General features: G+C 40.5%; 1 protein-coding gene across 2 annotated transcripts in view; it reads right to left on the bottom strand.

Moving 5' to 3' along the window:
• LOC311051805 (low-density lipoprotein receptor-like) overlaps nt 1-14,001 on the bottom strand; it is an 83,653-nt gene that overhangs the window by 24,151 nt on the left and 45,501 nt on the right. The window lies entirely within an intron of this gene.

Below are 14,001 nucleotides of genomic sequence, written 5' to 3'. Positions count from 1 at the left end.
TACAAAAAGTTAATGAAATGATGAACTTATCATATTAACTCTTGTATAGAAACAAGATACAGCATGTATCATGTATATTTGATTATGTAAACATGTCAGTACCATTCTTGTGCCTTGTACATACCTTTATACTTCATGCACCTTATTGTTATTGTTTTATTTAAAAGTCCGCTCCTTTATACTCGAAATGGGATTTGAAATGAGAACTATTTTGATATTTACAGAATCATCTATGTTAACTATTTAAATTATTCTACGTTTACATTTTGTATTCCGCATTTTCCCCAAAGAATTGTTGGATTTATTATGAGTCTGAACTGTTTTTGTTATTAAACATGCAATGTCATTTTAAAAATGCTGTGTCTTTTTGTGTGCAAGGTTTGATCTATCCAATATCTACATACTAGACAGGGAAATCCTGTTTATCCTGTTTAAATCCTGTGTTAATTTTAGGGGCAAAGAGAGTGGGGGGACGAGGGGAGGACGTCTATTCTAGTTTCATAGAAAACCCCCCCCCCCCCAATCTCCGCCACACAAACACACTTTTGATAACGGTTGTGTGGCAGAGGGAGACTTCACCATGCCAGTCTATTTAAGGAGGGGTTTCCCAAACTGTTTCAGCGTGTCACGAGTCCCATAACAGACATTTGAATGTCTCCACCGGAACCCAAACTTACAATACAATAATACTTTATGAATGAATCACTTCATTCTTATTTCAAAAGTAGTGAAAATAGCCATTGCGACATGTTTATGAGATTGAAGACGTGTTATTTTTGCTTCTTCTATTCTTATATAGTCCATTTGAAATTTCAAAAACCTAAATAGTTGTTTCCTATGACGTTTTTTGTTTTGAACTATTTTAGCTTGGTTGTCCAAAGTTGCCATTTGGGCAATTTGCATATTATAGAGCTGTACCGGCTAGTTCCAGCATACCTGCTTGGTTACATGTCAATAGTGAAGTGACGAGTGACCATATCTGCCTAGGACACCATATGAATACAAATCACCCCCCAAAAAACGTCATAGGAAACAACTATTAAGGTTTAGTATTGAACACATGGGAGCATCAACTGTTCAGATTTTTATTTTATAATTGTTTTGGGAAAAGAAAAATTCTCTCGTGACCCATAAACACGGATCTGCGACCCAACATGGGTCACAACCCTATGTTTGGGAAACACTGCTTTAAGGAAATAGGCCAGCATATCTGGGAAGGAAATAGGTACACATCAGGAAGTAATTTGCAGTGTAAACTTGTGATGTGACAATAATGTTAAGCTTTGAAACAAGTGAGATTAAGCTGTGTTGAAACAAGTGAGATTAAGCCGTGTAAGAAAAAGTGGAGTCAGCAGGAAGAACCTTTACTGAAATGGAAATCCAGGATGTCAAGGTTGTATGAATAGATTTTTAAAAATGGGGGGAGGGGGATCAATCAATCAATATTAAATCATATTATTTATCTATATATTAGTGCTGTTAAACGATTACATTTATTAATTGCGATTAATCACATGATTTGTCATAGTTAATCATACGATCAATCACAAATAAGCCATCAGTATTTTATCTGTTTACAATGTACCTTAGAGGGATATTTTTCAAGTCTTTTAGGCTATACCCCTATTAACCTGAGTGCAAAAATATGCGCTTTATGCCAAAGTATGTTTATTTATCATAGGAAATAAATTAAAAAACCCAAAGAAACCTAGCCTGGCTCCAGGCCCTGAATCGCTAGCCACGCCCATAAAAACAATGAGTGAAACGAAATGAAAATTCAGGCTGAGTGTCAGGCTAAAAGAAACCATCAAATGGTACTAACAGGCTGCAGCAGATGGGTATAATGATCTGCGCAATTTACTTAGTAGTACCCACCTATGCTTACCGGTATAAAAGGTTAACTAAAATGTATTTAAAAATCTCAATCTCTCATGATCATATGTCCCTGTCACTAAGTACCAATGCTACCTGTTGGGTTGCACCCTCTACACTTTCCATTGCAACTGTTGTTTCTTCTAAAAGGTCTTCCATTGCAAAATACTCCCATTGTATTCCAGCCATTTATTAATATGCCAATATGCCACACTTCTAGAATCAACATGCACGTGTATATCCTCACACACACAGTCGCTCGCACGCACACGCACGCGCACGCACACGCACACACACACACACACACACACACACACACACACACACACACACACACACACACACACACACACACACACAGTTCAGACCTTTTTCTCACAGTTTGGATCTGCTACAAATCTGGATCTGCTTCAAAAACGTCTCCTGAGTCCTGCCCCACCCTGGTCACTTTGTAACTCTGAGAGTATACAGATCAAATGTAACCAAAATGTGTAATGGGATTTGTTTTACAGTCCTAATCCTTATTTATTCAAGGAAGGCAGACTTGACCTCATCTATGATTAATTAACCACACCCTGCGTCTTGCTCATTCAGCTGCATTACAGTCACGTCTGGGAGCTGACCACTGGGTTCCCACTTTATTACGGAATAATAACTGGCTTGTTGTGGATGGACAGTATTTGTTTAATGACATTTGTTTAGTAACATTTCATAATTTATTGCAAATGTTTTGCACCATCAGCCCTAAAGCCGATTCCACAAATGCCTTCCAAATCAGTTGTTCTCAAACTTTTTCATGTCAAGGACCCCGAAATTGCACGAAGTGACACGCTGTGAGCTTGTATATCTGCTATTTTTGAGAACCACTGTTCAAAACCAATCTAAATCCTAAGAGTTTTCTGAAAAAAAATATGCTATATACAACATAGCTAAAATCTAAAATGACAAAGATGCTTTCCCGGCTTTAATGGGTTAACTACAGAACAGTCCTCCCATTGATTTTGTATTATTTGAATCATTTGACAACATTAAAATAACAAAAGAGATCCATGTTTTTGTTCTTCCTTTTCAGTGAGTCTGATTTCAGTGCGTTTTTAGCCACACTAACGGCAGGAATCGAACCCTCTATCACACAGACGCACATAGTATGATAAGATGTCTTCAAAGTTCACATTATTGTCTCCGCCAGGCCGAAAGGCATGGCGAGAGTATGTTTTACCCCCTGTCCGTCCGTTAGTGTGTCCGTGTGTCCGTCCGTCCTTCTGTCCTGTGACCAGCTAATCTCCGCCACCGTTGGCCCAGTCGCTGTGAAACTGCGCACACACACACTTTTCAAATCAGCCTGTCATAGCGCCACCATGAGGCCGACTTTTGCAAAACCCATTTTTGGATATTACACCTACATATTTTGTCCAAAAAACACGCAAATTGGTACACAGTATCTCTATAGTCATGTGATCAACACGGATCTGTCCGATTTTCCATATTCCATCCTTATTGGCTAAGGTTGGCTTCCAAAGTTTGCAGGATTGGTCCGTTTTGAACAAAATGCCTCAAATCATGAACGCAGCATGCGATTTCCGTGAAATTTCACACGCACATTCTCACTAGGCCAGGAAGAAATGCCACCCTTTTCATATTGGCCTGTTATAGCGCCACCAGCAGGTCTAATTTAGCAAAACACATTTATGGAACAAAATGCCTCAAATCATGAATGCAGTGGCCGATTGAAAGGTCTAAGAAGAAATGGCACCCTTTTCACATATTTTCGTAATATAGCGCCACCAGGAGGCCACAATAACCTACCTGACATGGTGGAGACCTGTGCTCCGAGGAGCACTTTTTCTAGTTTTAAAATAGCACAATTTGAATTGATGTTGAAATGTTTAGGGCCTAAGAATTGAGGGCAGTTAGCATTTCAGTCTGGAGCATTATTAGCATATTAAAGCATGCCTGTACAGCTGGAAGGACAGGATGGTTGGCGAATGGCTCGTGGAGATACAGGGAGCTTGCACCCAGTTGGCTAGTTCCAGTTCATAGCCTCATATCTTGAGAAAGTTATTCTTGCAGTAGCCTACACAACAGTTTGATTTTCATTTGGGTTTTAATAACTACCCTCTCTGTTATAAATATAATAATGTCCATCATGCGAGTTTGATTGATTGATTGACTACTTTATTAGACAGAAAAGTAACCAGGACAAGGTACATACAGTCAGACATTTGGACACAAAAAAGTCCTGGGGACTTCTTTCCATTGTGGTCCTAAAGTCAGTTTCATGAATTCCCCAGTAAACCATTAGCAGCTAAACCATCAGTGTGGTGTTTCCTGTAAGCTAACCACCACTAACTGACTAACCTCACAGACGGGTGAAGACAGACAGACAGACAGACAGACAGGCAGGCAGACAGACAGACAAACAGACCGCTCGTGATCCTGTGCCGTGGGAGGAAGTTCAGTTGTCATGGCAGCACCGCAGTTATGACACACAGAATACAGAAAAGGAGATACAGCTAATAAATAAATATATTTATAAATGAATCATAATAATAATGATAATAATAATAATAAAAAAAACAGGTAGTATAACACACAGGGATTAGGAATAAAAGTATCAGAAACCAAAGGGTATAGGTCTCTGCACTTCGACTGCCCGGGATTTGAATTGTATTTATATTTATTAACAAATATAAAAATATAAATGTAGTAACGGTGCACTTCTAATTTTCTGCTTTTGCTGAGGACCCCCTGGAACCCACTTTAGAGAACCACCGACATAAACAATCTAACCGAAGCACTGTGGGTAAAAAAGAAGAACATAGTCAGTCCACAGTAGTTATGAGAAATAGTACATTTTGTACAATACATAGTCTAGTGGTGTGATGGTGGAACGGGGGGTGCTAGTGCTACCACCACATACAAGCAGGAAGTCAAGTGACCCCAGTGGTTTTCTTGACTTCTCTATTTAAACATCCTCTTTTCACAAACACCTGTTTCTGTTCATTGCACCTCCTGTTGTACCAACCCACACTTAATGCAATCATCATAACCATCGTGGCTCCAGTCCAACCGTTGTGCGCTGAAACTTGTTGCACAATGCAGTGGTTCCAAGGCACAATGGTATGCTGTGAGACCAGTCCATGTGTGCCTTGAGATTTTGTGACAACCATTTTGGTTTGAATACTTTAGTAGTCAGAAATGTAAACAGCACGAGTACAGTTAGACCTAGGATAACACAAAATAGTCCTGGGGACTTGTTTCCATTGTGGTCCTATGTATTCAAAACACAGCATAAAAATAACACCAATACAATATTATCAACAAATATAAAACACTATGTACAAAGCACATTTTACCTTGTAATCCTGTGATGTGTCAATAAACCGGATTCTGAAGTAGAAAAAGTAAAAAAATAAAAAGCTGTAGCCAGAAAAAAAGTTTACCTCCCCTTTTGGCCTCCTGAAAGAAGAATTGTCAGGTCTGTTTTGAAGGTCCCTGGACCCACATTTGTTAAGGGATGGTGTCAGGGCATTCCACACTTGGTGGCAGTGCAATAGAAAGATAATTTAATTTACCCATGTTTGTTCTATAGGTGGGTGGTACCAGATCGTTGTCGCTCCCTCTAGTATTGTGGCTGTGGGTGTCACTCACTTTGGTGAGGTACTGAGGGTATTGAGGGCATAACCCCATACATTATAATTGCATGATATATACTATACAAAATGTTAAGAAGTATGTATGATTATATTTATATGAATTCAGTACTTTGTGTGCACTCCAAATATGAGGCAATTCCATACCCCCCAACAAAAATATTATAGGGCCTGGCTCATGTTGAACATGGGGTTCAACATGAGCTGAGTTCACAATGCATTCGCTCGGCCAGGTGTTTGTAACGTACGTGCATGAGATTGTTTACCCCACATGTGTTTTAAACAATGAAGTTAATTGAAAAGGTGGTGTTTTGAAAGTAATGAGGATGTGGACTAAATAAAGGACCCTATTTTTTCAATTCTCCTATTTTTCTACTTTATTGTCTCCACCATGCCGAAAGGCATGGCGAGAGTATGTTTTACCCCCTGTCCGTCCGTCCGTCCGTCCGTGAGTGTGTGTGTCCGTCCGTGTGTCATTCTTTCTGTCTGTGTACAGCTAATCTCTGGCACCGTTGGCTCAATCTGGGAACCCATCGCCAAATAAAAGGAAAAACAGCGCCCTCTGCTGTTTTTTACTTATTCATTTGGCTCTAGGCGGAGCTGAACGGATGACCCGTGCTCAGGGAAACCGGGGTTTTGGTCTGCCTTCAGCCTTTCACTTCCGTTGGTGCGACTATGTTTTCATTCCCACTAACAATATTTCTCCACGGAACACCAACACCATTTCTCCCAAAGAACATGGATCGTTTTGGTTATAAGCCCACTTGTTTCTATGATGAAAGAGCGATTTAAAATGTTACTAACTTTCCGTGGTTTTGTCGGCTTCGAGGACGCTATTATTAAATGAGTTTCGGATTTGTTTTGTGCACGGGTTGTCAACACGGCTAACGACAGATTCAAACGCAGAGCAGATTCTGTTCTTGATAGATTACCGTTGGCTTGATAGCAGCGAAACTGTGCACACACACTCCCTGGATGCCAATTCAGAACCTCTGACGCAATTTTTTCACAAGGGCCTGTTATAGCGCCACCAGGAGGCCGCTTTTTGCATAACTCATTTTTTGACAGTACTCCTACAGATTTTGTCCAAAAATCACGCAAATATGTACAAAGTATCTCTATAGTTATTAAACCAAACAGGTCTTTCAGATTTTTAATATTCCATCCTGATTGGCTAAAATTGGCTTCCAAAGTTTGCAGGAGTACTCCGTTTTGAACAAAATGCTTCAAATCATGAAACAGCATGCAATTTCCGTGAAATTTTGCACGCACGGAGACCTGTTCTGCGAATTTTTCTTGATTCTTCATTTTTTGCGCTTTTCTGAGTACTCAACGTCGCTTTACAAAACAGCAACACAATAAAAACAACGTTATTAGGAAAAACTAGTTAAAAGGTTAAAAGATATAGAAATAAAGGTACCAAAAAGGGGGATTAGGATTAGGTAGGGAATACAAGTCTGAAAACGTGTTTTTTTTGGTGTGGTTTTAAATATGGCGAGGGTGGGGGCAGCTTTGATGTGAGCTGGCAGTGAGTTCCAGAGGGAGGGGCGGCCACCGAGGAGGCCCTGTCACTCCCAGGTTCGTTTCCGGAACCGGAGGAATCGGAGGGACCGGATCCAATATTGAGGAACCGGTTTTTATCACACTGTCAGAGCTGGTATGTGGACTTCACGTCTGCTATACAATTACAGTACCGAACAGAAGGTTCTCAAACATTCAAATTTCAAGGACCATCATAACTCTGAGTGTACAAATGGAACCAAATGGAACCGTTCCGTTTGTAAACTCTCAGAGTTACAGACCTGTAAGGGTCCATTTGGAACCCCCATAGGTATCGTTAAAGGAAACCGTTAAGGAATCGGACCGTTAAGAGGGAATCGTTAAGAAATAAGAATCGTTAAAATCCTATAGCTAGGGATAGAGTTATTTAAGTTCAATTGTAATTTGCGGACAGCTGCTTTTTTTTAGGTCAGTTTTGAATGTGGATAGGGAATCATGTAAGACATGGCCACAGATGCACACACATATACTGTATGCACACACAGCTTGTGTGAGCTTGTAGATCGGCTATTTTCTATAAGCCCAAGTATATTAAATGGTGTGTGTATGTTTTGTATTAGTAATCTAAATCTCCAACTAACTAGCAACTAAGCTATCAAATAATCATACTGGAGTAAAAAGTACAATAATTGTGAGAGATGTAAAATAGTACTATAAAGTGTCAAACATGTTAAATACTCAAGTAAAGCGCCTCGAAATTCTACTCAAGTACAGTACTTGAGTGAATGTACATATTTAGGCTACTTTCCACCACTTGTCACTTTACAGTTACACTTACAGTAACTGGACCATGCGTGAAGGCATGCCAATCCCCTTTTCACAATAGGAAATAACACAATAGTCAGCAGGAGAGAAGGCAGGAAACTGAAACTGAACTGAACCATCTAGGAAAACACTAGTCACACCTGGCAAATCTCCCAGATACCTCAACCAGTGCAAAAACGTCCTGTTTTGCTTGCCAATATGATAATCTGGAGTAAAAAAAAACGCGCCGCGTTGTGAGCTTGTAGATCTGCTATTTACAGACCTGTAAGGGTCCATTTGGAACCCCCTATAGGTATCGTTAAAGGAAAGCGTTAAATGCTTTTTGAAAAACGTTGGAATTGTTTTTAACTCTTTCACTGCCAGGAATTAATTCATCCGTCTAAGGTCACCTTGCCAGCCAAAACGGCGATTTTACTGTACCTCTCTTACTGTAAATCATGGAACATTCTCCGTGACCGTGACCTCCGTCCTAACGGAGATCGTCTCATTACACGCACGGGGTCCGGTAGTATAGGGGGAAGAAATTGGCCGCCATTCCTCCATTCCAGAGCTATGGCCGTTTGAATGTGGCTTGAAAACAACAGAAAGCAGAGAAAAAAATACTTTTATAAATCCTTTAACATGAAAGGTGCCTAGATTTTTTTTAACCCACCCCCCCCCCCCACCAAAAAAATAAAAGTCGTCATAAGTCGTCCTTGGCAGTGAATTGATGAAAAGTTGTGATCGAACATCAAACATTGTTATTAAACTTTTAAAAAAATCTTTTGAAATAATAAATATGTTTTAAATGTAGGAAACGGAAAAATATATATATTTACTCACGGCCCATAAAAATTGGTCCGCAACATAAAGATGGGTCTACAGTGATCTGGAGAGACGGCATGGCATGCCCCATCTCCTTTCCCCAGGGAGGCATCTGGATCAGCAGGCCAGGAAATCAGCACACTGGTCTAATCTCATTGGTTTGCTTCCTGTGTTAAACTATGCATCTGTGTAGACTGTGTATGTTATAGCTCCAAAAAGCAGACACTTCCTTGGTCTACTGGGAGTGTGCATGCAGAGTTTGACGGCGATCAGTCCAGCGGTGTCCGAGACTGGCTGTACATACACACACACACACACACACACAGACACGAAAACAACAGTAGTCTTTGCCTCCTGGCCTGACGGCCTGGCAAAAAAATACATTTTGGTCATGTGACAAAGTGACACCACCGACCATAAGATTAAGACACAAAGTTGATTTTTAGGTTTTCAACTAGGACGGAGGAACTACATCCTCCCGGTGGGGGCTATTCACTGGCTGGTGAGCAGGGTGGGGTAAAACAGCAGTGGCAACACAGAAAAATGTGTGGGAGGGTCAATTGGCATAACAACTAAATTGGGGGGTGGGGGTTAATTGGCTACTCTATATACAAAAATTCAAAAGAGCACAACATAGAATCATCATCAAATATAAGTGTACAGTTCAAATACAAATCAGCGTTTTAGTGACATGGATGGACAGGGGGACAGAGATGGTAAATGGTGCATTTATATAGCGCTTTTATCCAAAGCGCTTTACATTGATTGTGCCATTAACCCATTCACACACATTCATACACCGATGGCGGAGGAAACCATGCAAGGCACCAACCTGCTCATCGGGAGCAATTAGGGGTTCAGCGTCTTGCTCAAGGACACTTCGACACTAACTCTAGGGGAGCGCCCCAGCCCGGGGATCGAACTGGGAACCTTGCGTTTCAGTTCACTCTACCCGGCCACTCTACCCCTGAGCCACTGCCGCCCTGGGGGTTGTATGAGGAAAGAAGCTGCTACTCGTGGTGGAAGATATGGGTGTGGTCTGAAACCATCTTCAGAACCTGTCTGATGATACTGTAGTTTCATCACAGACAGTCTGGAATGCTGCCTGATTACCATATTTTTCAGTGCACTTTGTGTTAAGCGGGTAATCTGGCCTTTCAAGACGGTGGTGGAAGTACTAAGGATATTACATCCACTCTAAGATACCAGTGCCAGGAGGTAGAAGCAATTAAGCAGGTTAACTGCATGGGGAGAGGGAAAAGGGTTTGTATGGCGATGTAGGCTGACTCACTAAAACGTGCTAGTGAGGCTCTCTCTCTCTCTCACACACACACACACACACACGTAATTAGTTGTCACAAATACATTACATGCTTCTGTGGTGCTGGGGATAAAACAGTGTTTTATAAACCAAAGGTTCTTGGTCAAAAACTAACAATGAGTGTGTTTTCCAAGTTTGTACCTGGCTCTAATATTTCAGTGAAGACACTCAAGACAACAATTCAACTATGAACCATGGTGGTACAGTGGTAAGATACAGATATTTGAAAACTTGAGACTGCAGACGTAGTTGGTTCAAATCCACCTTGTATTAGTCGGTCAATGTATTTGACCGACTACATCAAACATGAGGTAGACGCGGGCAAATACTGCGGCATGGTCATGTTGGACCTCCAAAAAGCGTTCGACACTGTAAACCATTCAATTTTACTTGATAAGCTGAGGGCGATTGGTTTTGACTGCACATCATTAAACTGGATGAGATCCTACCTGGAAGGAAGAGAACAAGTGGTTGACATCAACGGAACCATGTCCTCTTCCCTCCCGGTGAGCTGTGGGGTTCCTCAGGGCAGCATTCTTGGGCCGTTACTGTTCCTTTTATACATTAACGACATGAATGCTGCCTGTAACTGCAAATTGTTCCTGTTCGCTGATGACTCGGCACTCCTGATCTCGGGAGAGGACAAGTTGCAAGTTGAGGAGGCGCTCAGCTCTGAACTCTCAAAAATCCGTACTTGGCTTACCGATAACAAACTGTCACTACACCTTGGGAAAACTGAATCCATTCTTTTTGGGACCAAACATTCCCTCAGACAGATGGAGGTAAATGATTTCAAGGTCAAAGTCGATGACACAATTATCGCTAGCAAAGAAGAGATTACCTATTTGGGTTATATTCTCGACAAATACCTGTCAGGTGAAAGCATGGGGACAAAGGTGGTCAAAATAGTAAATCAGAGAACCAAATTTATGGGCAGAGTTTCCTCTTTTGTCAACCCACAGGCCCTCAGGACCCTCTCAGGGGCCCTGATTCAACCACATTTTGACTATGCTAGCACCTCCTGGTACTCCAACACCTCAGTGTCACTGAAGACTAAGCTTCAAACCTCCCAAAACAAACTGATTCGGCTACTCCTCGGATTGGGGCCCATGACCCACCTTTCTCCCACCCATTTTGCCAGCCTAGGCTGGCTCAGGGTGGAAGACAGGGTTAAACAACTAAAAATGGGACTGGCCTTCAAAATTGGAAACGAAAATGTGCCCGATATGCCCCCTATTCCCGCATATCTGAGTAAATACCTCCAAAAGGTTAGTGACACCCACAGTCACAATACCAGAGGGAGCGTTAACAACAATTTGGTACCACCCACCCATAAAACAAACATGGGCAAATTCTCCTTCTACAGCACTGCCACCCAGGATTGGAATGGGCTAACCCCATCCCTCAAAAAATGCAGTTCGCTGGGCTCATTTAAAAGAGCCTTAAAAAAATCACCTTTCAGGAGGCCAAAAGAGGAGGTAGTACCATTTTCCCATTAGACAGCCGACCCCCCCCCCCGTTCGTGTACATATCTTTCCCCCCCCCTTTTTTTATTTCTTTTATTGTACATAGTATTGTACGTATGTATATATGTATGTATATATATATATATATATATATATATATATATATATATATATATATATATATATATATATATGTGTATAGATATATATATAGATATATATATATATTCTTGCTGTTTTATTTTTATTTTCTTTGTGTAATGATATTCGAACTGTGATGCCACTATATATGTCTATGAATTGAATACCAAGGCCCTCATTGGAAACAAGTCCGCAAGGACTTTTATGAACGGACCTGTTAGACAAAGTATGTTAAATGTAAATGTTTTACATTTTTTTGCCTAATAAAATATTCAATCAAAAAATATTCAATCAAACCATGATATTGTGCAGATACTGACATACAGTAACTAATATACACCTTCGGCCGGCCGGAGACAATAAGTTACATATTATACATTGGACAGTCAGGGTGGGGAGTTTGAAGTCAATCAGTCGGATGGCTCTTGAGATATGCAGAGGACGGAGACACACACACACACACACACACACACACACACACACGCACACGCACACGCACACGCACACGCACACGCACACGTCATATTGTTGACCTAAGATGTGAAACTTGCTCAACTGTGACTCTCCATATAATCCATCATCGAGAAGAATTTCAGGTAATTACACTTGGATGTGGAAGGAAAATGTTTGTGGTTAATTGGTATCCTGTTAGAGCTGAGTGAAGCAGGATCTAAGACCAGGTATGGTTTGTAAAGCTCACCCCTCACAGTCATGCTCTTCATTGTGGTCATAATTTTTGTGTCGATGCATGTACTTACTGTACATTGACATAAATAACTCTACTCACACTACCGTTTCTCAACGGGGGCGGGGGTGTACAAAGAAGTCTAGGGGGTCCTGGAAGCAATGTTTTTTAAAGGGGGCCAGTGCAACACCTTTCTTTCATTAACTCTGCAGTCAAATGAGGCAGGGTTCCTGGGATGATGATGGAATTTGGAAATCAATGACATTTACAATAAACAATAAAAATAAGGCTTACATTATAATTGGAAGTGGGGGGCAGTAAGGAACCTGGATATTGAATAGGGGGCACTGGCCCAAAAAAAGGTTGAGTAACACTGACTTACACTGTATTCTATACAATCACTTTTATCTTATCGTAATTGTATCTAAACCATTTTGTTTCCCAAATTAAAACAGTTGAGATGATACAGGAAATATAACTTGATGACTTAAACACTCATGAATTTTGACAATGTTATTGCTTTATTTGATTCATCTTAATCATGTCACCTTTTCAAGGACTTTACCTACAGCACTATTCTTTTTACAGCTGCAGAACACCCAAAATGAACACAAAAATAAATAAAACAGATCTTCAAAAATAAATAAACTAAAAACTCAGCAGTTTCAAGTACATTTGTACCATGATTCTCTGGCAAATATAGCTCTGATAAATCTTTATCAACATGATATAGACATTTTTTAAGTCAAAAAAGACAACAAAACAAAAGACTCCAACCAACCAAACCAACCAAGACATTAGTATGTATAAAGCATTATCAACACACCTCATTCATACCAAAGTACAATCAAAGACTTAAATCTAACCAATATGTACAGTACAGTACAATATGTCCTGCACACTATCAACAGTACAACAGAACAAAAGGCATTTTGTTTGTGCTGTCTGGTTTATCTGTCCTCACTGACAGTCAATCTGAGAGAAAATACTGATTACGGAGTAATATTGATGCTCTGGGCTGCTAAAACACTTCACCAGTTTTGTCTGCAGTTATTTTGTGATCATAATTGTACAGTAAGTGTAATTGCACTTTTTCCCCCATCAGCAGGTTGACTACATTCAGCTACAGTGAAATTAAATAAATGCAATATTGCAGGTATACAAGTATTCCACAATCCACCGAAATGGGACTGCGCAAACTAAAATACTGCTTTAGTGCTAAACTGAAAATAACGACACAAATGTTTCGTGAGATCAATTTACAAAACAGACCATAAACTTTAAACACAAAAAGCACTTGTTCCCAAAGTACCAGGACACTCAGAGTTACAGCACCACTCCTTTCCTCTTAACTGACATCTTGTTAGCGTAATATTACGCCTGGATATCTGCCATGTGCTGGACAACAGTCCTGAGCACATCGTCAACTATCTCTGTGAGAATTTTAACCATTACCCCAATGGAAATACAACCCTAACCCTGGCTGTTACTGCCTTGCTCTACCATTAACCGCTTAAACCCTTTTTTTAAAAATCAGGGATCCCCCAGGGGTACATAGCCCCCCCCCCCCCCCCATCTAAACCAAATCTCTACATCGAAAATAGCACATCTACAAGCAACATCATAACACAATGTGCTATTTTCTGCGAATGTTTTCCTACTGTATTATGACATGCCCAGAATAGGGATGGTAGGGTTCATGTGGTTAACAAGCTAAGCTTCATGAACATTTCC

The sequence above is a fragment of the Gymnoscopelus microlampas genome (genome assembly GCF_963454915.1).
Source record: "Gymnoscopelus microlampas genome assembly, chromosome: 9".
Classification (NCBI taxonomy): domain Eukaryota; kingdom Metazoa; phylum Chordata; class Actinopteri; order Myctophiformes; family Myctophidae; genus Gymnoscopelus; species Gymnoscopelus microlampas.
Note: the sequence above shows the minus strand (reverse complement) of the source record. Positions and strands in the feature narration are given on the sequence as shown.